This window comes from Eupeodes corollae, chromosome 2, assembly GCF_945859685.1.
Source record: "Eupeodes corollae chromosome 2, idEupCoro1.1, whole genome shotgun sequence".
Lineage (NCBI taxonomy): Eukaryota > Metazoa > Arthropoda > Insecta > Diptera > Syrphidae > Eupeodes > Eupeodes corollae.
Window position 1 is genome coordinate 102,879,042 of NC_079148.1, and position 25,944 is coordinate 102,904,985.

At 35.1% G+C, this 25,944-nt stretch overlaps 1 protein-coding gene across 2 annotated transcripts in view; it reads left to right on the forward strand.

The window, feature by feature from the left end:
* The first annotated feature begins 4,386 nt into the window (after window positions 1–4,386).
* Window positions 4,387–25,944, forward strand: part of LOC129946458 (tyrosine-protein kinase Src64B) — a 286,349-nt gene continuing 264,791 nt past the window's right edge. Inside the window, exons 1-2 of one of the 2 annotated variants that reach the window (XM_056056640.1) lie at window positions 4,387–4,599; window positions 5,346–5,477. The gene's annotated coding sequence lies outside the window, so the exon portion shown is untranslated. The remainder of the gene's footprint in view (window positions 4,600–5,345; window positions 5,478–25,944) is intronic. The other variant, XM_056056641.1, reaches the window with a different exon arrangement.

A 25,944-nucleotide genomic window follows, 5' to 3' on the forward strand; every position in this document is an offset into this window, starting at 1 on the left:
CGTAGTACGGCTAAAAAAAGAATCTCTGAACTTCCGAAGTTGGGCTCAAGGGTAAACTGATGGGCATTCCTAGAAGCGCGGGTATTACGGTTAAATTGTTTAAGGGGAGGAATGCAACTGGCTATTTCACTAGAGCATAGTCCGTTAAAATAACGGTAAAAAAGGGTGAGGCAAGAAACCTTGCGTCGATGTTCGAGTGATGTAAACGAGTTGATGATGTTAATGTCACCAATCATTTTAAAAGCTCTTTTTTGAATACTGTCCAAGAGGCTTAAATAAGTTACTGGAGCACCAGCCCAGAGATGAGAGTTATATTCAAGTTTCGGACGTATATAGGTTTTGTAGATTGTAGCCAGATCAGACGGAGAAAAAAATGTCTTGCAACGTCTCAAAAAATATAGACATCTTGCGGCATTTTTGGCAACATCGCGTATGTGATCGCTCCACAAAAGGTGGTTGCTGATGCACATTCCGAGGATGTCAAGATTTTCTGTTTCGTTGATGCAAGTGCCACTCATAGATAGTGGCAAAGACGGTTTATCTCGCTTTAACGATGCAAGACAGCATTGCGTTTTCGATGCATTAAATTCCACGCGATTTTTTATTCCCCATTGTACAATGCAATGTAGGTCGGAATTTAATGACCTAATCATATTTTGCCGTTGCAGTACCACATCCGAAGAGGAGGGTTGTGGGTCTGGAAACGAATATGAAAAGCTAAGAGTGGATTAGAAGTAGCAGACAGGAGATCATTTATAAAAATGAGGAAGAGGGTTGGAGACAAAACGGAGCCCTGGGGCACACCAGCGTTTATTTTATGAGTTTCAGACTTGAATCCGTCCAAAGCAACTTGTATTTAACGGTTCGAAAGAAAATTTCTAATCCAACGAAGAAGTCGGGTATTACACAGCGCATGTTTTTCCTTGCATCAATAAAGTGCGAAAGAGAAAGGAATAAATAAAAAATGAAATAGAAATAAATCTGTCTCGTTTTTGACGTTTGTCTTTCCTTTTCCTTGTTTTTTTTTCGCATTTGCTTCAATTCGCGTGCGTTAGGCTAGGTAAGGTTAAAGTGGATGTCTATGATGCAATAGGACACACTTAGGCCAGTTTAATGGCCCATTGTGATACCACATGGATCTTGAGGCTTTTTCCTAACCTCAATGAAACCAGTTTAAGTCCCTTAAGTACTATTCACATGAGCACGACCAACGACCAACGAATGAACGAATATTCGTCGATTTTGACGTTTCTTTCACATGAGAGTTTTTAATTCGTCGCGAATGACGCCACAGACGAACATCATTCAAAATCGAAACCAAAACAAAAATGATTTTTTAGGTTAAGTACGCGCGATTATTTTATTCGTTGCGAGTGTGGATAATGTGGAACGCGAATAAAGTTTGACAGTTCGTATCAACTATAATTTTTTTCGCGACGAATAAATTTGTTTTCTTAAATGTATTAATATATTGTAATGAAAAGTAAAAGTATGTATCATAAATCAAATAGAAACTATATTGCTATCGTTTTGTTAAGAATTTGTGTGAAAATATGTCTTCAAACGTATATAAACTCACATTTTGTAATTCATTCGTCGTTCGTTGGTCGCGCTCATGTGAATACTACTTTAAGAAACGTGAGAGGCTGATTATGCTAATACGATTTAGATCGTTTATATCGTTATAGAAGTCTTCTCCTATGTAATTCTTGTGTTTTTGAGCTAGAGCAGGGCATGTACAGAGAAGATGAAGAACCGTTTCCTCCTCTTTCTCGTCCATACAGCTTCTGCAAAAGTCATTTGAGAATATGCATAGCCGCTTTTCGTGCTTTCCTATTAGACAGTGTCCGGTTATGACACCTTATTTCGAGCTTATATGCGATCTGCTTACAGATAGCAAGCATCTTGATGGCTTGAAATCTAGTGTAGGCCCGATGTTTTTTGTGACCTAACACGTGGTGATGTTGTTAAACCTGGTATTTGCCTTCTTCATAGCGTCCTGCATTAGCAATAGTTTACATTTGACAAAAGTGGTAAAATGGGTTTTACTTTACCATTCCTGGCAAGTTCATCTGCCTTACAGTTTCCTGAAATGTCTCTATTGCCTGAAGCGCAGCAAAGGTGAATATCAAGCGCTTGTGCCATCTCCATTAGAGATGATGGACAGTTATGAACTATTATTGAGTTTGTTGAGACAGAGTCCAGAGATTTGATTGTGGCCTGACTATCTGAGAAAATACGGATATCTAACGTTAATATCACATTTTCTTTAAGCCAGGACAAGACTTCTTTTTTCTCGCCAAAAGTTCCGCCTGAGATAACCCTTCAATGATTTGGAAGGCGGAATGAGAGACTTAATTTTGGTCGTTCAGAGTACAAACCTCCACCAACCCCATCTTTGTTTTTGATCCATCTGTATAAAAATGAATTGACTCATTTTCCAGGAATGCCTTATCCTCCCAGAAAGATCTGGAAATTATAGAAGTCTGGAAGTTTCTGTGATGGTGTAGCATGTGTCCTTTGGAATTGATTCTAAATAGCTAAGAATTATGAAGTTGTCAATGTTGTTGTTAATCCACTGGGACGAAGCTTTGAGGCGAATAGCAGAGAAGCTATCCGCTTATACATAGGCAAGCTGAACGTTAGATTTTGTTTAATTTGTCGCTGGTAAAGTTCCAGCAACATGATTCGTTTTTATTTTCAAGCTCAGATTAGGGAACAACTGAGCTGTCAAACAAAAGATCTGTTTCTTTTCTATCTCAATGGGCAGGTTGAGGCGACATAAGGGACTTGAAAGTACGGCATGTTATTAGCATCTGATTGGCCAGCTGGCAAAAAAATTGCCTTCCAATTAAGGCAACTTTATTGGAAACTTGACTATAAAGTTAGTCAAGAAAACTCTCCCTAACTATCAAGTTAACTTTTGTCAGGATGACAATTGATCATGCTTTTTTAATTAACTGAAAGTTTAACTTTATTCCTCTACGATTTATGCACAATTTCATTTAATATTTTGTGTAAAAGGTTTTCTCGTCAAATTGGAAAAAATATAAGTAAAATTTCTTTACAATACGAAATGCAAATTGGGATTGATTGGTTGTTTGCCTGAGTAGTATTTTGTAGACAATAATGTTTTTTGGTTTTGTAGAAAATAATGTTTTTGGTAGTTTTTTTTATAATAAACTGAAGATAGAAGTTAGAGAAGTAAAGTTCTGAGTTTGAAGTTTATGACATTTGAAAAACTAAAAAGTTAACTTGGTCAAAATGTACGTTCAAGGAATGTAGTTGACTGCAAATGATTTACCTTATATTACCTGTCTCAGGGTTGGAATCGACCAAGGTGGTTGTTGATAAATGACAATAAAAACTAACAAACTTGATCTACGTAAGGTAATAGTCAAATTGATACCTAAAAAATGTTACAACGAATATGTGATGGTCATTTTTAAACAGATATGTTTATTTTAAACAGAGCTGCTAGACGGTTACACCAAAAAATTGACAATTTTTTTAATTACATTTATTTAATTAAAAAAAAGTATTCTTGTGACCGAAAAAACTTACGACATTCGAAAAACACAGGAATAGTAAGAATGCTATGATACTTTTATTATGATATTTGATAGGAATCATTTGAAAATGTCACTACAATCGAATGGAATTGAGTTGAATCATCAGATTTAAATGACAGAAACAAATAAATATTTATATTTTTTTTGCAGAAAAAGATTACTCTTTTATTTTAGAATTTTTTACTTGAATGATTAAGAGTGCATTTGGCATAATTAAAGATTATGAAAAAAAAAATGTGAAATGACAAAATTATGGAGAATACAATTATGTAACAGCTTTTTTTCTTTGTTTCTATTTTGACCCTTAGCTATTTTTTTTTGTCATGTTAAATTTAGTAAAATTTCTCATTAGAATCAAGCAGTATTAACCAAAAAATAACACTTTTCCCAAAAATCGGCATTTTTTGGAAACAACTTTTATAAATAAGTTTGATAGTGCAAATACCTGGCAGTACCTTCGACCACAACCAACTTCACCCAAATGAGTTTACGGCGAATTCCTGAATATGCAATAGTCTTTCTCTTTTTAACTATGTTAAGTACAATTTATTTCAAAGCATCTAAGCGAATAGACTATATTATATTCAATGTATCATATAAAAGACAAACTAAACAAGAACACAAAAATACAAAAAAAAACATAATGTATCTATATGTTCTTGCTCCTCTTCCGTATTCTCTTTATATTTCTGTCTTTTTCGCTGAATGGTTTTCTTTTTTGGTTTTGCTTCTGGTTTGACAAAAATCAAAACACAAAATGGCCGAGAGCCGAAGTATTTTTGTGTGAGACAACTGAGTTTGAGTATTTTCGGTGCGGTTTTCGCCATTCGCTTCGCCTCGCTTTCGCTTAGTTTTTTGACATCTCGTCGCCGTCGTCTGGCAGCTCGGCTCGGGTTTTAGCTCTCTCACTGATTTCGTTCGTTCGTTGGGTGCTGTAGCTGTACGTTCGGTTGTTTGCCATTGCCGTGTGCGTGCTAAAAAAGAAAATCCTCTGTGGTGCACAAAGCAGCAAAAGAAAAGTAAAATTGTAATTTTCCAAAAATCAAGAAAACAAAATAGAAATATTATTTATTTCGATCAGATAATTCGATCGAATAAAGTGCGAGTTAATTGAGAAAGTTTGTAAATTTATTATTTTTGTGTGAGATCCTTTTGCACAGTCGAATGCGACAACAATAGAAAATATCCACCCAATCAATTGGAAAATAAAATTGTATACAAGAAAAAGTGTTAACGGTGCTATTGCTGCTGCTACTTCTGCTGCTTCCCAATCGGCCGCCCTTCTGCGCTCCGCTCAGCTCAGCTCGGGGTTTTTCTTTTCATTTTTTGTATTTACTTTTTGTATTTTGCGTCCGCTCAGCTGCCGTCGTCGTTGTCGGTTTTCGGTTGTCGCAACCGCCACCGCCGCCGCCCGTTCATCATCCCAGAGAAGCTCGTCTTCGTCTTCATTGTCGTCGTTGTCTGTCGGTTCATTTTTTTTTCTTTATCACAACGACAACGTCGTCGTCGCCCCCTTGTGTTGATATACAAATCTTTGCGGTGGGTCCGTGGCCCGTTTTGTCCCTTTTCCCATAAATAATTTTATTTTTATTTTTGTTAATTTACGCGAAGTGCATCGTTGCACTGGTGTCGCGTCTTCTTATCTACCCTAGCCACAGCAATTACCAAGAAGTATATTTTCCATTTTCCTACCTCGGTCTCTCAAATAAAGTGATTCGTTAATTCGGGATCGCGAGCAAATTCACATTCAAGGAATTATGAATTCATTTTAAGGATTTTTCCATGGAAACTAGCAACAATAATAACAAGAGACGCAGAGAAACAAATCAAATAGGAGAAACTAACAAAAAGGATACATTTGGCAGCAGAAAATACTGACAAGAAAAAAGAGGAAATAAAAAGAAGGTAGGTTGGTATTGTGTGTGTTTTAGCGCTGTCTGACTGCCTCGCTATGTTGTTTTGTATTCTTATATAGATAAAAAAGTTATAGGTAGAAGGTGGAATTGCTTGCTATTGCCTTTGCGCCACAGCCATCCCCTTTGTCTCTAACAACAGAGGGAATACCCAAATGTTCTTCTTCTTCTACTTCTACCATTCAAGCCTTTGCTTTTCCTATGTTGGATAGTCGAGAGTCGACAATGACGATGACGACGACGAGGAGCCGATGTCTATGATGATGACTACCTCTGCCTATTTTTTTGTCATCTATTTTGAAATGGTAGGACGTAGGATGTAGGTAGGTAGGTATATCAATGCTCCTCCTCGTCGTTTCTCTCAGTGTCTCCCCTTTTTGTCCACACAATAAATATGTTTCCATGTTCCATCGCCATTGCCATCCATAAAGTTCGTTATTCCTTCTTTATACCCATTGCTCACCAGTAGCAGCGTTGCCAGCTCTGAATTTGAGAAAATCCTTTGTTTTACTGTTTTATTTGAGATTATTTTTTTGTAATACTTCACAGTTTCATAATTTTAACAAATTGGAATTGGAAAACTTATTTGATCTTTTCCTCATATTGGACTAAAGAAAATTTTTTGGCTTTTTTTATTTGAATTAGAAGAAAATTCGTGTTACGGTAATGGAAAGTGGCCCAATTTGTTAACCATCAAATCATTTGATTAAATTTTTGTTTTGTTTAAAGAGTAGTTTTCTGGGCAGCTCAATAATGCTGCCTTAAAAATAAAAAAAAAGCGAGTTGGATTGCGCTAGATAAGTAAGTATTTAAGTAGGAAATAAGGATCAACAGTCGTATTTACAGTGTTGGCCAAAACTAAAGCAACAGTTTGCTTCAAAGAACGTCTTGCGATGTAGTACGTTGTATTGATCATAAAATCATAATTTTTTTCTTGTTTCCTATAGCCACTCTTGTTGTTTATTATTTTACTAAATCTAAAAGCAGTTAGCAACAATACAAGAACAAAAAAATTTCGTTTTACCATTGGCCAAAACTAAAGCAACTTTTTTTCTGCTCTTCTTTGAACTCGTCACATGACATCAGGAGATAAAAAATACCGTTACTTTTAATCAATCTGGACATAAGAAACGTAACAAAACCTAAAATTAAAAAAAATAGTCATTCACTGTATGTAATTTGTGGAGTAATAACCTGTGAAGTGATTGGTCTCTATTTTTTTTTCAATGGCGTGAAATAATTATTCAACAACGTTTAAATTAAAATTAATTAACGATTAAAGAAGTGGAATTAAACAATCAGAGCTTGCAAAAAAGTTTAATATTAATAAATCCGTGATAAAATCATTTAACAAGAATAACACCGTGAAAACTATCCACAGAGGTGGTACGACAAGGGCAACGAAGCTTACAGAGGATAAACTGCTTTTCCTTCTTATCCTCCAGAGAACTTAAAACAGATCTATCATTGAAAGCGAGTGAAAGAACGATTCGCCGGAAAGCGGTGGATGGTGGTTTGAAAACGTTCAAAATAGTGAAAAAACTTTTTATTTTGCTCAAAAATAGGAAGGCAAGTGAAAGAGAATTTAAGCTGGACAGTTTTCAATTGGAACACAGTGTTATTTTCTGACGAATCCAAATTTAATTTTAAGGGTTTAGATGGTGTGTTTGTGTGAACGTGTTTGTCGTCCAATTAACAGAAGACTAGATCCTTCGTTTACAAGAGGAACCGTGAAACATGGAGGAGGATGCATCTTAGTCTGGGGATGCTTCTCTGGAAAGGGAGTAGGGTCTATTCATAAAAAAGATGGGTTAATGGATCGCTTTGTATACAAAGACATTTTGGGAAACATCATGCTCCCCTACGCAGAGGAGAATGTTCCTCTTAAATGGACTTTCCAGCACGACAACGATCCAAAACATAGTGGAATGGGCAGCACAGTCTCCGGATCTCAACCCCATAGAGAATGTATGGGAAATTGTAGATCGGAGAATTGTACGCGAAAGCTGTAAAACTCCAAATGACCTCTTTGCCCAAGTCAAAAACGAACCTTATTGAGAGCATGCATAGAAGATGCAGAGCAGTGATCGAAAAAAAAAACGAATTCTCCACAAAATATTGATTCGAAATCACGTTCTTAAGTAGATTATTTTATTTGTAAATAAAGTTGCTTTTGTTTTGGCAAACACTGTATATAAAAGCTGCAGAGGTTACTTAAAACTTACATAGGTACTAATGCAAAAGACTTTTGATACTGCATCTGATACAAAAACTTTGTGGCAAAATAATTTGTGAATATTCAACAGATGGGAGTAATTTGAAGGGATTCTAAAAACATGAGGTTTGAGGAAATTGTGGTTTAGCAAAGTAATTCTCACTCCTGATCGTAAATATTACAGGTACAAAAGTAAACGTCAATAAAACAAATACTAAATATTTTTCTTCAAAACGTTTTCCTTTTTTATTATAAAGTTTAAACGTTGACATTATGTGTGAAACACTAAATCATTTAAGTGACCACCACGCCAATTGAGAAAGCATCTATTCTTTTGAGATAACTTTCGACCACTTTTGCTACATTGGGCGGTATCGTAGCCATAACTTGACGAATGTTGGGTTTTAAGTGCTTCTAAAGTTAAAGGTTTATCTGTATAAACACGGTCTTTCGCATAGCTCCACCAAAAAAAAAGTCCAGCGGTGTCAAATCGCATGATCTTAATGGCCAGTTGATATTGCCACGACGAGAGTTGTGTGGCATGTGGCACCGTCTTGATGGAAACACATATTCTCCAAGTCGTATTCTTGAATAGCAGGAAAAAAAGTCGGGTATCATATGACCATAACGCTTCGAATTTACGATGACAGTCGTTCCAGAGTCGTTTTCGACGAAATAAGGTTCAATCACAGCTCCGGACCAATGAACGCACAAAACATCGACTTTTTGTGGATGTTATGGCCTCTCTTCGCTGAAGAAAATTTTGTTCGAAAAATCACCGTCCAACGCCTGTTGTTTAAGCACCCATTCGACGTATCTACGAATTATCAGCTGGCTTCAGTTGTTGTAGATCCTAATGCCAAATTACACCATAATGTGCCGTAATACAATCCTAACTCCTGAGAACGACGAGGAACCGACACATTCGGCTCTTCGGCAACACTTCCGCTTACATCAGCGATATTTTCAGTGGTACAAGCCTCCTTCCCTGCAATTACTCGCACACAGTAATGATTGAGATTTGTAAGTCACTAGGCCCTGGTTCGCTACGGACTGTTGCGCCACCTAATTTATTTTATATTTTACAAGATAAACCATGATGCACAGGCCTTACAATATCTGGAACCAATCCAGTCTTCTAAAATCTCTTCACAATTCTCCAAAGTGCATTTAAACCATAAATTTCTCTTAAAGCACGATATCTGTCTGTGGCCGAATCAGCCATTTTTGTGGTCGGTTTTAACAATTTCAATGCGTTGTACGAAAGTTAAACTCCTTTTTTGTAAATGTCAGAATTTCAACTGAACAAAAAAAATTGGTTTAACAACTTAGTTTGAATTCTGTCGAATTCCAGGCCTTAACTTAACCCGTTATTTGTGAAATAAGAAATCAGATAAGTTCAAACTACTTTTACCAAAAACACAAACAATTATGAGAATCATTAAGAAATGGGAATGAATCAAAAAAAATCTCACTTAGAAGTACTATCAATCTTATAGCTAAAGTTCTTACTTCCCAAGTCATAGAAGAGCAAGAACCCTTTTCAAATTAAGAACAACAAAAGATGTTCTTCTTATAAAGTGTGTGGTTTGACCATAAATTGAGCCAAAAGTATCAAAATTTCAAATATTCAATATTATTAATCTCAACTTTGTTCAATGAAACTGCTGGTGCCAGCAGATTGGAGCAGAATGTTTCTTATTAAACAAAACTTGTTGTTATCTTTTCTAAACTGGAACTTAGAAAGTAACATAATTGCACTTGATATTTCAAAGACATTTGATAGAGTTTGACATCCAGCTCTCTTATCGAAAATGCGTGCTTTTGGTATTGTTGAATCTCTTCTTTGTTGGGTTAGAAATTAAATTACCATTCGTACCGTTCAATTCAAGAAGTATTGGACGGGTTCAAATCTGATATCCACAATAAAACACTGGTGTGCCACAGGGCTCCGTTTTGTCTCCGACACTCTTCCTTATTTTAATAATTGATCTTTTGCCTCAAACTTCTAACCTACTACAATGTTTCGCTAATGAAAGTACCCTCTGTTTTGTTTTTCATATTCGTTTTTCAATTCTCATCCTGTCCTTTGAATGTGGACTACCAACGGCAGCGTATGATAAGCTCATTAAATTCTGATCTTGACAGCATTGTTCAATAGAGAATCAAAACCCCTGTAGAATTTAATGCATCGAAAACTCAATGCTGTCTACTGATCACAAAAGCGTAACCTTCCCCTAATGCCACTATCCATTAGTGGTACTTGCATCGAGAAGATTGAACAACTATAAGTCCTAGGTATGTTCATCAATAGCCACTTGTTGTGGAGTGATCACATATTCGACATCGCCAAAAATTCTGCTAAGTGTTTAGGTTTTCTCCGAAGTTGCAAGAAGTTTCTTATCCCTTCTGATCTGGCTATAATTTACAAAGCTTTTATTCGTCCTAAACTCGAGTATAACTCTCATATTTGGGCTGAAGTCCCAGAAACGTACTTAAGTCTTCTGAATAGAATTTTTGTTGATAAGGCCTTAAATTGCAATCAGGGAATAGGTACATACATTCCTTAAAAACTAGGCCTCCTACCAGCTTCACTGGATAAATATCCAAATATTTTTTGCTAAGAAACATGCTTATGTAGGAGAAACTTCTAACCAAGCGTCATTTTAAGGATTGCTAATCCAAACCATACAAGAAAATAAGCATACTTGATTATGTTTTGGAAACAACATTTCCAAGACCATAGACTCAGTATTTAAAGCTCATCTTTGACTATTTCGTGACCATGAAGCTACAATTGTTTCGTGGTTTAAACGATTGTATCCCTTTCAAGGACCTTTTCAGTATTTTTGGTAATCTTCTAAAAGATAGAAAAAGCCTTTCATAAATATGAATTTAATCTTAATTTCCTTTTGAAGAATGACTTAAAACTTGCATTTATATTCAAGGTTTCGGAATTTGTATTTTCCGGTCGAAAGAAGACAATATCATAGGAAAATAGTCTTTAACTATTAAGAACAATTACATTCCCCTAGTTAAGTTCCAATTGAAAGAGTTCATAAGATTCTGTTAATGATCCTAAGCACACCAACTGAAACTAGTCTATTTTTTACTTTCTACGTCTTCAAGTACTGCAGTTCAATTTGTCCTTCAAATTTTGTATAACAAATAAACGTATTGTAAATGTTTTCAATCATTATTTCCAAATGTTTGAATAGTTAGCCGGTTTCTTTTGATATGATATCTGAAACCGCGCTGAAGGTCTTTTTCTTCAAGTGGTCAAGTCCGCTCAATTAATATAAACATACATGCACATCAACAATGAAGATATGATTCTTTGAATTACAATCAAACAAAACACCGCTTTTCAAAACCATCCTTTTAACAAAAGATAAGTTTACTATCTACTGACAAAACGACGGCGCCCCCGCCTTCTCAACGACCATTCTTGAAAGCTTTTTAACTTCAAGTTGAAACCTTTAGTAAGTTAAATTGTTTGCCTGACGAAAGATACAAGAATGCTTCAATAAAAATCTTTAATACAAATGAACTCAAGTCATGATAATGGAATGATATTCGACTATTAACGAAGCCAGTCCTGTTCTAGTGCACCTGCTTTAATCTGTTACTCCTGAGGTCATGGAGGCAGCGACTTAACATTTTTGAACTCTAAACAAGAGATAAGTTAAAAGTAAGCACTTGAAATAAATATCTGTCTAACCTTTAAAGTATTTTATTTTCCAGACTAACAAAGCTCCAATTGACAATGTTAAAACTAAAAAAAAAGTCCAACCTGGCAGTACTCCACATCTAATCCTCATAATTCCTGTTTTTCTTCTTATTCCTTCTCATCTCTTCCCTTTGTTATGTTCTGTTGCCTTCTTTCTTCTGCCGTCTATGGTCTATCTCCCAATTGTATGTCATGGTGGTAGTGAATCTAAATCCACATCAGCTTCGAGCCGAGGAGCGGAATAAAGCACACGCAAAGGCGAAGGCAACCAGCAGAATTTTCCATAACATTTTTATGGTTGAAAAGAAAAGATATGACAAGAAGCCACCAGGATTCAGTCCTATAATGTCGATGCAGTAAAATAAAGAAAAAAAGAAGACAATAATATTAGAAGAAGGAGGAAAGAAACAAAAAAAAAACATCCCTAGAAGACGTCATCTTATCCCGAAAACAACGACAAAACACTCTTCAGCTCAGCTGCTTTTGTTTCCAATTGGAATTATGTTTGGTGGTATACAGAGATATGTATATAGCTACATACCCACATTCATATCCATACAAACCAGTATGTGAGTGTGAGAATCCTTTTGTGGACTGTGCTGAGACTCTAAGAGCTATCTTCATGCCAGTGGCCTTTTGTTATCCTCCAATCCACTGCACCAGAACCAGAACCAAAAGCAGAAGGAAGACACACAAAAACACCAAGTGCCTTCGATTGGCACAATGAACCAAACACCATATTACCGCACTGCAACTAGAACTACAAAAAAACACAACAAAACAACAACAACAAAAGTTCGGGAACGCTCGTACAATGTTCTATTTTTGAAGTGCGTTTAGGTCCATTTTTGTGTATCTTAAACGCGATATATATTTTGGGATAGGTACTCTTACGGTATGTCTTGGATTCTTAAAATAATTTGAATCATTAACTGATTTTTAATGTTTAATTTTAGGAATATGTGTAACCATGACGTAAAAACGTAATGTTATCGGACACTGTTGATATGTAAGGGACAATCAACGACCCCGTGCTGTCCTCTAGTCAGATTGTTGTTGTCTGTTCATAGACGATAAAGTCGAATGACCTTTTTTTATTACTGGTCTTATTTTTTGTTTTCGTGTTGCATTAAATACACTCTTAAACTTATCTAAGTTACTCACCGAAGGGTCAAGAGGCCAGTGTTGGTGGCGATGGTAATGGTCAACTATCAAAAAACACTTCCAGTGTTAATGCCCTCGTTTCTAGAAAAAAAATCCAGAGTGTGGACACTAATTATGATTTATGACATCATAAACCAAACGACACATATGACATAAAGTTGGTTGATTTTATGGTTGGATTTTAATATGAACTGCATTCTTTGACCAAAAGATTAACATCCAGTAACTACGTAATAATTGGAGCGGCGAACAAGTGAAACGATGAAAATTTTCTAATCTTGCTCTTCCAGTTCAAACTGATAAGATTCTGTCATATCAAAAAAACAGCAACACCACTAAGTCTATGAATGTTTATATAGAATGAATAAAAAGAAGGACTATCGATTATCATGGTTCATGCTTCATGCAATCATTGATATGGATCCCAGTTGGAGATAATGGTTTTGGGGATTTTTGTTTTTTTGAAGGGAGTGTTATCGAAAAATAGCTTCGAAATTGGTTTTCGAATTGCATTATAGTTGTGTTGCTGTGATATTTATGGTGGTTGGGGGAGAATAGAAGAAGAAAGGGGAGTCTGGTATTTGGAGCAAGATAAGATTAGCTTTTCCACAGAATTGTGATTATTTAGCTTTAAACCATATGTACTCGTATATCAACGTTATATTGCATTCTGGTGCAGGATTTATAAAATTGATTAAAATAGAAGAATAGAAAAATGAAACTTTCACAGAAAATTTAGGTTTTTTTTTTAGTTTTTGGAAAATGAAAAGAATGTGATGAGAAAACTTTTTGTGATTGTTAGAAATTATTCAAGAATAAAGTGATTGTCCTTGTTCCAGAAAAAAAAGTTTATTGTCAAATGGTCTTGAATTTGGAATACAAAATGAAATCGAATTGAAAATTAAGAAGGAGATAAAAGATCATTCAAACCAGTGGTTTCTTGGAAACACAGGTGTTTAGCAAATCGCTCCTTACATGTGTTTGAGAAATAAAGTATTAATGGAAAAAGTTGGGCTTATACATCGTGTCCACTATTTTTCAAAATTATAATATATAAAAACAAAAGAAGTTTAGTTGCTTCACACGTTTATTAAACTGGGTTTTTTATAATTTAGTTTTCTTTTTCTTAGGAAAATATCTAACAAAAAATATGGCGTCAATGGCGGTTGGCTTCTAGAATTCGAATGAATTCATGTTCGTTTCTTTTTGCCTGAAGTTGGCTGCGTTTATTTTACTTTTACAATGAAGTTGGTTACAGTTTTATAAAGTAAGGCGTAGTTGCCATCGTTGAAGTGGAGACCAAGTGTAATGGCCTTCTCACACATGGTCTCTTCAAACTATACTACAAAATCAAATTTCCTGACTCTCCCTGACTAATTTCAAAATTTTCAATGACCTGAAATTTTAGTTTTTAAATATTATTTATTTATTTATGTTTAATTTGTACATTAAGTATTAATTTGCATTCTTAAATGCAGCGATAAAAGATAGAGTGCGCCAGAGAAACTTACTTATTTGAAAAAATTCCCGCGCGGTGAGTTGGGTGGGTAGAGGGGCAAGAGGGGGCACATCTGGAAGGGGAAGTTCCCAAGTTTGTTTCTCCCTCCAGTCAGTTGCCATCATGCTCTGGTCTAGAGAGCAGCGGACCTTCGCAGTTGAGAGCTTCTTTTCTAACGGTCGCTCACTTGTTGCTACGCAACGTGCCTTCCGCACTCGCTTTGAAATTTCTCCTCACAGACTCGTTCCTGGCCGTAATTCGATTCTGTCGTGGGTTAACTCATTTGGGGTGTGTGGAAGTGACGCCAAACCCAGAAATGGACTTCAAGGGACCATCCGAACTCCGGAAAATATCCAAAGAGTGAGGCAGTCTCACCGGCGTTCGGCTCGCAAACACGCAGCTGCTATGGGAATTTCTGACACCACTGTTCGACGAATTCTCCATAAAGACCTTCAATTTTATTGGCTGTTGTGCAAGAATTAACTGAACTCGATTTTGTTGCCCGTCAAATGCTGATTGACAACCTGCCTGAAGACGCGGTCGTTTTTTTTCAGTGACGAGGCTTACTTCTAGATTTCCGGCTGCGTCAACAAGCAAAACATAACAAGCGTTATTGGTGTGGTGTAAATCCAAGTGAGCTTCACTAGAAGCCACTTAATTGTGAGCGAGTTACTGTCTGGTGTGCGATGTCGGTAATGGGAATAATTGGTCTTTATTTTTTTTGAAGAAAACGAACGCGCAGTTACCGTGAATGGAGCTCGTTACAGGAACATGATCGAGGAATTTTTTCTTCCAAGACCAAGAAATGAACGTTAGGAACGTGAACAATGAATTTGTTGGGACAACATTTCCCCGACAGCCTCATCTCTCTCAGAGGCGATCTCCAATGGCCGGCACGCTCTCCAGATTTGACTCTCCATGCGATTTCTGTTTATGGGGTTATTTGAAATCCCTGGCTTATGTCGATCGACCACGGACCATAGCACACCTCAAGAACAACATTCGCGACGCTATTGCCAACATACCGATTGATATTCTGCGAAGAGTGGATACGAATTTCAAAAATCGACTTATTTTAAAAGAAATGTGACATATTTTAATAAAAAATATTACCTATAAGCGAGGACAGGCAGATTGAAGAAATCAAGGAACTCACTTTTTTCGATTTTTTTACTTTCGTAATGTCATGTATGATTAAAATCTGGAGTTCAAAATTTTGTACGAATGCACATTCCAGGTAACTGTAAGGCAGATGAACTCGCCAGGAACGGTACAGTACAGCCAATCCTACCACGTTTGGCAAGTACTGGCATACCAATCGCTACTTGTAAACTGTTGCTAATGCAAGACGCTGCGAGGAGGGCAGACACCAGGTGGAACAACATCACCACGTGTCAAGCCACAAAAAACATCTGGCCAACACTGGATTTAAAACGTTCAAGGTGCTTGCTCTCTCTAAGCAGATCGCATATAATCTCGATAATAGGTGTCATAACCGGACACTGTCTAATAGCGTAATATTCTCAAATGACTTTTGCAGAAGCTGTATGGACGAGGAAGAGGAATAAACGGTTCTTCATCTTCTCTGCACATGCCCTGCTCTAACTCGAAAACGCAAGAATTACCTAGGAGAATTCTTCTTTAACGATCTAAACGATCTAAATCATATCGGTATAATCAGCCTCTCACATTTCGTAAGGGACTCAAGCAGGTTCCATTGAGCTTAGGAGCAAGCCTCAAGATTCATGTGGTTTCACAATGGGCCATTAAACTGGCCTCAGGTTGTCCGTTTCCATCTTGGACAGCCACTATAACCTAACCTAATACTTGCCATAAACAGTCATACACTCATACAGTACTTCGTAAATATCGCAAATAAAAAGATGTCCTCAAGAACACAATAATCCAAATCAAATAAAATGAAAAATTCCATTTGAACAAATAAAAGAAAACGAAAATTCTAATATTGTTACCACACGTTCAGGAATTCAATCGTTTATTTAAATTTTACCAAGCAAAACATAAATACCAAAAGTTCATGTCTGCCAAACATTCCATCCCTACCACATTTGACTTCTGACATTTCTATTTATGTCTGTAGATGTTTATGGAATTAAATAAAGAAGTTAAATAGATTGTGCCGTCTTTTCTTGTATCACAGATTGACAGGTTAGAAGGTTTATTTATTTGTTTTTGTATAATCTATTCGAAAGTGTCTTTTGATGATTGGGACATAAACAATAAAACCGGAAACGACAAGTGACGGCATTTCCTGTTAGCACTTGACAGTTCGCAAACACATTAACACAAAACAACCGTTCCAAACTGTTGACCCAACTTATATTTCATTATTGTTGTTCCTTAAATTCAATCAAAACACACCACACCATTTCACAACACACCCCAAAAACCTAAAGAACATGCCACACAAGTCCTTTAAGTTGTCCCCTTATACCATATATTCATACAAATATACGTATATTTAAGCCCCATCAGAGACTCGGCTGAGCTTTATAATATTCATGATCCGTGATTCACGTTGTAATTAGTTATGCGTGAGTCAATGTCATGCATAAATTATGGTTTGGAAAACGCAAGTAATTCCTCTAATTTGGATTTTCCAAAGCAGCTCCTCTTTTACATATATTCCCTTATAATATGTAGCTATAAAACTTAAGTTACACAAAACAAAGTTACGACTCCCTTTTTGACACGAACAAGCAAAAGCTAAAGCAGCTAGTATACCAAAAAAAGGAAACTTAGGTTTCTCAACTAAATATATATGTACGTTCCTACAACCCTTAACTTACAAAAATGAAAACCCCTTTTTGGTCTTTATTAATACATAAATACAAAATTAAAATAAGGCAAAAAAATCCCGTTGAAATTGCATATATCACACCACACTATGCATAGGAAAAAACACAAAGTCCTTCCACCCTCACACGCAGGGCTTCAACTTCACTCTCCTTTGGTAATATCCTTTGTTGTGTTTACAACAGCGAGCGGTTTACGAGACGGAAGGAAGTAAACAAAAGTTCATCCCCTTTTGTAAAATGAAGTCGAGTAGTTTCTTTTTTTTTTTGCTTTGTTTTGAATATTTGATTGAGGGTAGTTATAGATGCGGGGAAAGGGGTAGGTTATGCTTCTTCTTGTTTGGGCTTTAAAAAATATTTTCTTTTTTTCTTTATTTTGGCCCACTTTGCAACTGAGTGTTGTGTGAATTCGAAAAGGACTGCCCTAGAGTTTCTCTTTTTTTTTTTTTTAATTGATGATGGTTCAACACACTCATGGTAACTGCGAATTTATCCGGAAAAGTTCAAATTTAAAATTTAAACAACAACAACAATGGCAACAAATATCCGTTTTCTATGAGTGTAGCAGCCGTTTCGCCCACATTCGGGCGAAAAAAAATTGCCGGCTGATAGGGCTCTTTTGGGTTTGAGTTTGGGTTCGGTTTTTTTTCCATGTTTTCAAGCTTCCATGTTTCCATGTCTATATAGCCTTTCGTGGTCGACATCGTCGTCATAGTTTTAGTCGTAGTCGTAGTCGTCCCACACAATGCAATGAACCCTGGAGAGTGTGCTTTGGCTGCCGTTGCACTCCTCGTCGCGTCGACGACGTCGTCGTCGGTCGTCAGCTATGTACATAGGTATAATGATGAATTGATATGTGGAATTGGATGTGGAGCTTAAAATCATACTATCTACCTTTGAACAAACGCATTCAGCACTGGATTCGAATTGATTTATCGAATTTGGATATTGTGAGTTCTATTTATTTTTTTATGGGTCCCTTATGGGTCGCTTCGGTCGGTGTAGGTAGGTCGGTTGTATATTTACTGTAGTTTGACTTTCATAAATCAAAGTTAACCAATTTTGAGAAATGTCAAAAAATACTACTCAAATGAATTACATTATTAGTTTATAAAATATTTCTCCTGGGATGGGGGTGTGTTTGTTTGTTGATGGGAAATATTGAGTTTTGAGTAAAGTTTTGCAAATTTGCGTTAATTAACAACATAACCCAACTTTTTCGTTGGAATGGTAAATTAATTTCAGTTTTTTGTTGTTTTTTGTTCTATTAAATTATTATTTATTGAAACGTAAGCTTTGAAACTGTGAGCAATTAGTCATTTAATGATAACATTAATAGGAGAATATGTCGACGCGGTGGCGTGCGGTAGAAATGACGGTGATTATGATGATGTCGATGACTTTTTGATCAAATTTATTTGTTTTCGTAGAGATTTTATGTATCGTTGTGTAAGTCGTGGGTTGTGATTTGATTTTGTATGTATCACCTTAAGGTGGTTAAGTCAACCCAAATACGCATCAAGACGCATACATTTTGAAGGGTTTATTCATGTCTAGACAATTTTTTAGAGAAGTACACAAAATGTTGGAGCTACTCTTGGTATTTTTAGAGGAGTTAATTTGAAAAATATAAAAAAATCTCTTGGCACACTTTTCTGTCAAGAAATTCACTTTTTTCGAAGATTTAATGAAAAACAATTTGTTAAATTCGTGTGAAAAATCGGACGGGTAGAAAGATTTTGTAAACTGAAAAGATTAACGAAGTCACGTTGGGTTCTTTGTAAGGCCAATTCATTAGTCAAGCAATCGACTTAGTACCCTTGTGGAATATTAAATTTAAAAGCTGCTTGCGGGGGAGGAGGGTTCTCCGTAGAAAAATAAACAATCTTTATTTAAGCAGTGATTCTTTTTAGATGAGAATCATGAATAAGTTCACGTTTTTGAAAAAAAAAACTATTAAAAGGGTGAAATACTAGTCAAGACAAGGTATAATGGTCATCTTCTGATGAACTCAACCATTGCATCGGGGCGAAACGCTTATAAGAACACCTATGCTGGTTTATTTTTATTTTCATTTCATGATTTTTAAAAATAAAAAATTCATTTTCATGATTTTAAATCATATTTTAAAAATTATTGGTGTTCAGGAACAAACAATTCGACTGTTAACAGTCAAACATTTCATCTTCAAATACTAGTAAGTTTAGTGAAGGTACAATTACGTGATTTAAGTAATAAATTAAGTTTGAAGAAAGACCACACCATTGCCACCTAATTATATCATAGGTCCGTTCGCTTACCCTCCTAAAACAGTCCAATTTTACGAAAAAAATACGAAATTTAACCAAACCCTTTTTGCGTTCCCAAAAATTTCGTAAAAGAGAGCGCTCACGAGATAGTAAAATACTTCCCCAACCTACGAATTTTAGCACAAGAAATTTCTTTGGTCTGATTTGTGAAAAGTCTCAAATTTGATAGAAATTCAAGTAAATTAAATAAATTGCTCGCTTTTGTTGTCAGTTATACAATTAAAAACAATGTTCAAAGAACAGCAACAAGACAGAAAAGAAAAAAATTGTTGTTTTCCCGGTTGTTTACTTTTTTGTAGTTTTTTTTTTGTGAGACAATTTTACCCCCACTCTTTAAAATATCGCTTTTTACTAATTTTAGTGCAGAAAGTACGCGAACGGACCTATTTCTTTTCTATTTGGGATACCGTCTTCCTCTTGGTATTGTTAGAATTGTATTCTTCTTATTTGCAAGGGCAAGGGCAGGTACTCCAATGGTGTATTAAGAAATTGTTACCAGATTTAAAACAAAAAATGAAGCTGGGGTGCGACCCACACTGATAACTTTCCGCCCGTCTATCAATTTGTCTTGCTTAAAAGTTTGTTAGTTGTACCCGTGGAATGATGGTTAGTGCTTTGGACTGTCATGCGAGAGGTCCTGGAATCGATCCCTTCCTATGCCACCTAAAGTTTTTTTTGCACGGGTACTGCCTCTTGTGAGGAATTGACAAATTCTCCAAGAGTAATTCTTGTCATGAAAAGTGCTTTCTCAAATATGCCGTTCGGATTCGGCTTAAAACTGTAGGTCCCTTCCATCCCTGACAACAGTACTCGCACACAGGAATGGTTGAGAGTTGTCAGTCACTAGGCCCTAGTTCTCAAACGGACTGTTGCGCCATCCATTTTTTTTTTTTTTAAGTTTGTAGGTTTTCGTGTTCTGTTAAAAAAGTTGTCACTTGAATTATTCTTAAAAATTTAAAAATTACCTACAAATAATGAAATAGTTTGATTTCAAAATCTATTTTTGTTAACGAGATTTATAGTCGAAAACTAATCTTTAGCAATTTTAGTAGCATTTCTTCAAAGTTTTTATTTCTTATATAACAAATACAAATTGGATGAAATTGTGTTAAGTATCTTCTATTATTCACGAGACGTAGAGAACCGAACATCAATTTTTACAAAATTTGCGTACCATTTTTTTCTTGTAAATTTTATTATTTTTTCATGGAAAAACGGACTGTTGGATTTTTATAAAAAAAAATTACTAAATACCGAAATCAATATTTTCCTTGAGATGAAATTAGTGTGAAGCCAATATTTTTAATTTTTGAAAAGAAATTGAGTCGAAAGTAAATTTTTACCAAGTTTAAATATTGTTTTTTTAGGTTTTTTTATTTTTTGTAAGAAAATTGTGAATTCAATTTTTCTCAAAATTTTACCGAATCAAATAATTTCAAATTTCTGAAAAATGTTTGATGGAAAAATTAATATTTACCAACTTGTAGTAATGTTTTTTTAGGTTTTTATTTTTTATAAAAAAAACTGTCAATTTGATTTTTCTCAAAATTGTACCTTATGTTGAAAACAATATTTCTTATAAGACAAAATTAGTTTGCAGTCATAATCTAAAGCTTTTGAAAAGATATTTGAGTCGAAAATTAATTTTTACCAACTTTTAGTAATGTTTTTTTTTTTAAAAAGATTTTATTTTTGTACAAAAACTCAAAACGTTATTCTATATTGCACACATTTATTTTGGAGATTAAATCATTTAATGTTCGTAAAATATTCGAGGTGACAAATAATTTTTTTCAGTTTTTTTGATTTATAAAAAACTTTTGGCTGAAATTTTTTCCAAAAATATAGTAGTTTGGTATCACGTCATAATATCTAACATTAAATTTATTTCAACTATTGGTTTGTGAGATATTTTGGGTTAACCAAAATGTTCACCTTTTTTTTTAAATTGCTATGGGAAAAAAACCACCAACTCAATTTTTTCTTGAGCGTCCTTTCTGCATTATTATCTGTATAACACATTTTATTTGAAGTTGATATTTTATTTCGTTTCTTGGTACCTTGAAACGTCAAGAAATATCAAAATTTTCAATTCGAAATAATACATTAGAAAGATTTTCTTTCAATGCTCCTAATATAGTTTTGTGCGGCGCGGCGATTTAAATTACAATTTGTTAGATACTCGTTCGTCAGCTACTATTACTGATCATATTAAAAGTTTAAATCTTCTACCTGTTAATGTTACGCCGGTAACTGATTTCGCTAAAAAATACCCCTACTCTCCTCGACGTATTCTTTGTTGGTGATATCAAGAAAACTCTTTCCTATAACCTACTAACTTCCCCGGGTTTCTCATGTCATGATATGATATTCTTACCCTATGATCATAATTTATAGACTTTCAGACCATAGATTACCATAGTTTAAGTTATGATGTACAAAGTACACAATGGGAATATATCTATGAAATGCAATCTGTGCACCAACAGGTAGAGTTTTTGCAAGAAAATCTAAACAATCTTTATGATCGTCACGTAACCATGAAATATATATTAGTTAAAAGTAATTCTTTGCCATGGTTAAATGCTTTTATAATAGATTTGATTAAAAAACGAAACAATGCGTTTATTCGTTGGAAGCGTTATAAACTAGCAGTTTTTCATAATATCTTTCGTTTTTTCCGAAATTAGTAGTTTTTCGCATCAAAACGACCAAAAGACGCTACTATGAAAATTTATTGAACCCAGATAACCAATCTGGGGAAAACCTTTGGAAAAACTTGCGTAAATTGGACAATTGTAAACGAATTTCAGAACATAATGCTTACATAGATTGCAATCAACTCAATGCCCAGTTTGTGTCTATCTGTTTCCAAAACACGTTATTCATTTGACTCTCATGGCTCTGCATATGATGTTTCAAGTAATGAAATTGAGGACCCTGAAAAAAATTTTAACTTTACTTGTTTTACAGACGAAGATATCGTCGAGGCGTTGCTGAAGGAAATCAGACATCTTCATTTCTGACAGTCCCAGCAGGGGTCCCTCAGGGTTCTATTCTTGGGCCTCTATTATTTTAACTGTGTAATGAGGACCTACTACAGTGGGCTCTCAAGCATAACTTCACCCTCAATCCAAGAAAATTTTAAAACTTTGTGTATTTACAAACGCACCCTTGATAAGTCAAGCTTTCCATCGTTTCTACTGGGTAGCTTAGTTATTGAATTTGTAACGTCTGCTAAGAATCTAGGTATAATCTTTAACGAGACTTTAACATGGAATCTCCATGCGTCTACTACATTTGGCAAGTTATACTTGCTTTGCGTCTATTGCAGACATACCAAAGGGTTGGTCCTTTCAGTAGTAAGATGTTGCTTGCAGGATCTCTTCTATGACCTATTCTGCTGTATGGATGTGAATCAGTCTCGTCAACCTGATTATTTGCACAATCGATTAACTTTTTCAAATTCGATAAGAACTGTTGTACTTGCCTGCAATCTGAACGTACATTTTTTGTCCATGCCACTCAATTATGGAACTCACTACCTATTACAATTAGAAGAACAATTAACAAAAACTCATTCAAATATCGTCTTTTAACGAATCTGACCAATGATGCTTAGATTTTTTTATTACAATAACTTCCTATGGGAAGTTAAAATCAAGAACCTTGCTGAAATTTAAAGAAGTTCTTTTGATTTCTTTAGTTTCAAAAAAATTAAAATATTTATTGTAAGCTCCAAGAACTCAGATTTTTTAAAACTGGTTACAAAATAAATGGTCCTCTTATCTTTCCGGACAAAATTTATAGATAACAAATCTAGAGGACATTTTTATATTTTTCTTTTTTTTTTTAACTTTTTGATTGTAGAAGACATCCAATAAACAGAATATGTAATTTTATAAAAAGTTATCGTTATCAATTTATCGAACGTACGTATTCAGACAAATCAAAGCAACTTCATTAAATTTAATGCAGAGCCACCTAGTGAGTTTTTTTTAAGTATTAACTACAGGAGAATTCTAAAACGCTCTTACAACATTGGGAAATGGAATATTGGAACCAAATTGAACCCATTCCGCCAAAGCTTTAGTATAACTCCTATCTCCGAGCTGGTGGTCCTACAACAAACTAAAGCTTCTTAGCTCACCCTTAGAAATAAAAATAAACATTTAATTCTGATTTGATGACTTAAAATTTCGAAAATATATATCTTTACAAACCTGAAAAGCATAGTTAAATTTTCTTGTTATTCTAATTAACTTTCCAATTAAGAACATTTACATATTTTCATTTCTAAATTAAATCCGATTTAAGGAGTCTTGAGATGTTTGAAGCTAAAATGATTGTATACATTTTAAATGATCACTTAGCAATGAGGAAGTTCATAGGCACATTTTAAAAATTTTATGATTTATTCGGATCATAGATTTTATGTCACGGATTGTAAGGATAAAAACTATAGGACCCAAGTGCCTCTCTTGGTGGATTCCATATTCATAGATTAATTTTTGTATGATTTTTGACCTGTTGTTGTTTTGTTGATTAAATTGTTTATGCAAAAATAATTAATTTTTAAACTTTATATTATATCGTTTCAGGTAAAGATTGGAAATTTAAGGAAGCATTTTATGTACTTAACATGACACAACTAGTGAATAATATTGCCAGAGTTATGTCGTCTTATAGCACAGGTAGATCATAGTATAATTATTAAACAAAACATTAACAATTACAACTTACTAACAAGTGTAATTAATGAAACTTTTAACTTTTTTTTATCAAATTTTACACTATTAAAATCTATGTTTTAACTTTAAATAAAATAATTGAAAACCAACACACAGTACATACTGCAGGTTCAATATTATAAAGTCCAGTTTTGGATGATCTTGACGCATAAATAAATATATATTAGGGCTGCGGTAATTTGCAGATTATTCAGACACACTTAGAAAAAGTCTAGAGGATTCAAATCACACGATCTGGATGGTCAATACAAGTCGCCTTGAGATAACCAATGAGACAAATCTTCTTTCGCACTCGTACAGTTGCAAGAGTACTAAAAGATCTTGATATTCACAAATCCGCTGGCCAGGATAGTATCCACGCTAATCTTCTGAAGAGATGTTCTTCAACGCTGACGAAACCACGCTTTTGTATCTTTCCTATTCTACTGGTCTCTATCCGAGTGGATGGAAAACTGCATTTGTCCAGCCTATCCCTATAACAAGCGAACCCTCCTCCCCCTCTAACCAATGTCCAATTGCACTTACGTCCCTTCTTTCTAAGTTTAATAAATGTGATTTAAAATTATGAAAATGAATATAAAAATAAACCAGCATGGTGTTCATGTATGCGTTTCGCCCCGATGTAATGGTTGGGCTCATCAGAAGATGACCATTACACCTTGTCTTGACGCATATTTTCTCGAATTTTCTCTTTCTAAGGTTATGAAAACGCTGATCAATTTTCAGCTTAAGAAATATCTTGAATAACGGAAGCTTCTTAATGACTGGCACTATGGCATTCGTTGCAATAGGTTCACTGGTTATCTTATGGTTTATCTCACCGAACAGTGGAACAAATCTTTAAATCTTTGGAGAAAGTTAGATTATTGCACTTGATATTTCAAAGATGTTTGATAGAGTTTAGCATCAAGCTCTCTTATCAAAATTGCGTGCTTTTGGCATTGATGAATCTCTTCTTTGTTGGATTAAAAATTATATTTGTGACCGTTTAATTTATGTAGTATTGGACGGGTTCAAATCTGATATCCACAAAAAACTCTGGTGTGCCCCAAGGCTCCGTATAGTCTCCGACTCTCTTCCTTATATCCATAAATGATCTTTTGTCTGAAACTTCTAACCTAGTACAGGGTTTCGCTGATGACAGTACCCTCTACCTTTCATATTTTATCATTTTAGATTCTCATCCTTGTTCTTCGAATGTGGATTACCAACGGCAGCGTATGATAAGCTCATTAAATTCTGATATTGACAGCATTGTTCAATGGGAATTCAAACACCGTGTAGAATTGAATGCTTCGAAAGCTCAATGCTGTTTACTGTCATAAAAGCGTAACCTTCCCCCAATGCCACTATCCATTAGTGGGACTTGCATCAGTCCCAGGTATGTGTATCAAAAACCACTTGTTGTGGAGTGATCACATATTTGACATCGCCAAATATGCTGCTAAGTGTTAAGCTTTTCTCCGAAGTTGCAAGAAGTATTTTACCCCTTTTGATCTGGCTATAATTTACAAAGCCTTTATTCGTCCTTAACTCGAGTATAACTCTCATATTAGGGCTGGAGCCCCAATAACGTACTTGGGTCTTCTGGATAGAATTGAAAAAAAGCTCAAAGAATGATACTAGTTCGTTCTTTCACTGAGACATTTCCTTCTCTTGTCACCGCAAGGTCTCATGCCTGCCATTGTTTTATTGTTATTTCTATAAACAATGCTCTAGGAAAATAGCCAGTTACATCCCTCCCCTTAAACAATTCAACCGTAATACCCGATCTTCTGGAAATGCTCATCAATTCATCCTTGAACCCAATTTCGAACGTACTGTTAAGTACAGAGATTCTTTCATAAGCTGCACTACACGAATGTGGAATGCTTTCCCTGACTTAATATTTCCCACTCAAAATCAATGTGCATCGTTTTCACTTAGAAGTCCATATCATCCAACTCAGACCACAAGAAATTGGTGATCATCATCGT